The sequence below is a fragment of the Olea europaea genome, unplaced genomic scaffold (assembly GCF_002742605.1).
Source record: "Olea europaea var. sylvestris unplaced genomic scaffold, O_europaea_v1 scaffold1084, whole genome shotgun sequence".
In the NCBI taxonomy this organism is placed as follows: domain Eukaryota; kingdom Viridiplantae; phylum Streptophyta; class Magnoliopsida; order Lamiales; family Oleaceae; genus Olea; species Olea europaea.
Genome location: NW_019228199.1, coordinates 17,845 through 21,710, shown reverse-complemented (window position 1 = coordinate 21,710; position 3,866 = coordinate 17,845).

Genomic DNA, 3,866 nt, shown 5'->3' with positions numbered 1-3,866 from the left:
TTGTACACAGTCGCTTGAAACGCTCCCAGTATTCATGTAGGGATTCCTTGCTGTTCTGTATTACGCCACAAATTGCTTTTCGGATATTTGTTGCCCCTAAAGCTGGAAAATATTTTTCTAAGAACAACCTCTTCATTTCTTCCCATGTTGTGATACTTCCAGATGGTAGATAATAGAGCCAATCCTTAGCTGAATCTTTCATGCTAGTACAGACCACGTGAAATTCCTTCAAATGTTTATGGGGGATCTTTATCTACAAGACCATGAAAAGTGGGCAATAGATGTATTAGTTCGGATTTTAATTCAAAAGTAGTATAAGCATCTAAATTAGGGAAAGTTATGCATAAGGGTCGTTGATGCAAATTCGGAGCTGAAAGCTTTTTCAAAGTTTGATTCCTAGCCATGCCAATCCTCATCCTGTGCAAAATTCTTTTTATTTATGGATCGTACTGCAAATCACCTTAGTTAAAGGATCGAGTTATGGGCATAAACAATCAAGGAAGCAAAAAGAAAAGAAAAGAAAAACTAAACTAAACAAAATAAACAATTTTTTTTAAAACAAAAACTAATGAAACAAATAAAAAGCACAAAAATAAACTAAATCAATCCCTGGCAATGATGCTAAAATTTGGTGCGTACTATCTTAGGCACTCCAAATTAAAACCTATACTTCTAAAAATTAATATAGTAGTGGAAGTAAGGGTCGATCCCACAGAGAGTAATTAATTTACTTTTTGATGCAATATTAACTAAAATGGGGAGTTTTGGTTTCTTGAAATAATACAAATCACCGAATTAAATATAAGCAATAAAACAAAACTTGATCTAAGTCAACATCCACTATTGGAAATTAATAATCGGTCATTGATCCACAAATAATCATCAATTCATAATTGTAGCATTCATTGTGAAAAATAAATTTCTCATTCGAAACAATTTTCCTATTTCTCCTTAGTTTTAATTAATTAGAAACAAGCGATCTAATTAATCATCATTATCAAACAATCCTAGACAAGCGCGAGAATTTAATTTAATAATGACTTTGCAAATTAGAGAAATCAATGAACTAGATAACACAAACCAATAGTTTGCATTTAACCTATCTTCTCCCTAAGATTTAATAATTTCCAACCAGCAAATTATCAATCTTAGTTGCTTCATAAGTTAAACCAATCAACAATTACAGTTTTGAAATTCAACTTAACTATAGATTATTGAGATTAATAATCTATCGTGCACTCTAGAAATCAAACACAACAATCATAAAAATAATTGTAGAAGAAGATTTAATACTAAGTATATGAATCAATCAATAAAAATAAGGTGGATCTCACAGTTTAATTGTTCCAAGGCTTTCGTCTCCTTTGATCAAGCAAAAGAAATTAGTTGCATATCCTAGATCTTGAGCACAAAGAGAAAAAAATAGGGTTGGGGCGTTCTCCCTGTTTTGGACAAGATTTGGGGCTTATATATAGTGTACAAGATTTGTTTCCATAAGTATTTGATTCAAATTAGGAAACTAAAAATTGTGTGTCTGAAATGAACTATCCAACCGCATAGTTATAAGTGTTGAGGTCTCATAAAACAATGATTTGCAACCCAAAAATTCTCTGAAGGTCAGAATACGACCTCATTGATTTTGAACTATGCAACCGCATAGATCAATTGTTTTCCCGCGGGATTGCTTTCAGTATTTTGATCCTAATTTTCTTTCTCGATGTCTAATTAAGGTGATTCAAAGTGGGTTGAAAATTTAACTGAAAGGGATACAACTTTTCTTCATATGTCATCTTCCAATTCGATTGTTTACCATGTCAAAAATGGGTCCCAATATGATTCTGAAAATTGATGTATAACTTTTTCGATTGGAAATTGATGTGTGATTATACTTTGACTGTATCTCATCCCTTTGACCTTTTTCCTCATCCACTTGACCTCTAACACTCTTGATCTTCATTTCATTGCTCGTCTCATCTAAAGATTATTTGTAACTTGGTCCTTGAGCTTTCATATTCTCTTTTCTTGGCCTCTTTTTCTTGTTTTCCTTCTTCCAACACTTTAAATCTTCCATCGATTGACCTCCAATTCTTTCACTCCTTCGTTTCACCTTTCGGTTCAAATTTTGGATATTTGCATTGTAGTCCTTGGACTTTTAATTTCTTACATTTAGGTCCTTTTCACTCTTTCCTATTTTATGCCATGATCATCCGAATACAACCTAAATCATAATATAAGAGTACTTAGCATATTTAGGTGTTAATTAGTCATAAAAATAAAAGAATTAACGGATATAAATCACGACATTTTATGTCTTATCATGTTGCTGGTGTGATATGGTGATGGGAGTGTTGCAAAATGGTGGTGGCGGCAATGGTGGTGACAGTGTTGGTGACGGTGACAATGGTGGTGCGTTTCTATTGGAGTGGGTCAGCATTTGTGACCTTGTGACCTATTAAATAATTAATATGTGAGTGGTTGTTGGTGGAGTTGGTTGTTCGTGGCTGGAGATTAGATAGTTGTGGTTGTGGTGGATTGGAAGTCTTTATTAGAATGTTTTTGCTTTTCACTTCGATCAATTCAGTGAGATCTTTCATTCACATTGTTTCTACCAAGAACGTTTTCTAAATTCTTAGTAATCTTCTTTAGAAATCGAATGGATTCAGCTTGGCTCCAAGTTGCTCAAATCTATTGGAGGTGACTTAGTTGGTGGTGGTGTTGTATAGTGACGGCGGTGGCAGGGTGAGGATGGCCGATAGTATGTGACCTACTATTTGGTGTATATGATCAAGTATTTGGTTATCGTTACCATATATTTAAGTGTGATCTAAAAATTTGATAATATATGACTGAAAAATAATTTGTAACCAATAAATTTGAAATTATGTGACCGATAGATAAACTATGATCTATAATTTTTTTGATCTGTCACTGATAAAATAAACGGTGTTTTATAAAAAAAATAAAATTATTTGTGATCTCAAATGACCAATAAATAAGTTGTGACTTATAATTATGCACATGTGATCAATAATTATATAATTGTGACTTTATTATATTTAATTAATAAATTATATTTAATTAATAAATAGTACCTAATTTTTACATTTTTAAACTTAAGGCTTGAAAATGGATTTTGTAATACTTAAAACCAGATTTATGATTTTTCTCCCCCAAAAAAATATAGTGGAAATTACACTCAACCAAGTTTTTTAAGTTTCAACTTCAAAATTCTAATTTAAGGTTTTTTTTATACCAAAATCAGATGATAATACATTTTTTAAATACTAATAATAATATTATAAAATTAAATAATCTACAAACTAGGGCTGGACAAAACTCCCGAATTGAACTGACCGAATCGAACCCGAACTAAACCGAACCCGATGGTTCTTCTCAAGTTAAATACCCGAACGGGTATTTGAATCAAGAACCGACAGGTATGGTTCGGTTCTCGATTCTAGGCCAAGACCCGAAGAGCCGAATAAGAACTGAATCTCCGTAATTTTTTAATTAATTTATTTTAAATAAGTAAAATTATTTGTTAACTAGTTAATTTAGTTCAAACCACAAAATATGATTTTCCTATTTTAATTTTCAGTTCAAAATCAACTTAATCAAATCGACCTCAATTTTATTCAAATATATTATTCTACTATAGTGTCGTTTCTATCGAAGAAAATCGAATTAAAACTCTACAACATCTCTCTTAATTATTTTGAACTCACTATCTTTCTCTTTTTGTGATTTTAATAATCAAATTTATGAAGAATTCAACAAAGAGAGACGTGAAATACATAAGATTGAACTACGTTATTTTGTAAGAGCTAATATTGAACATATCATTAATTAAATTAATGTAACTTTGT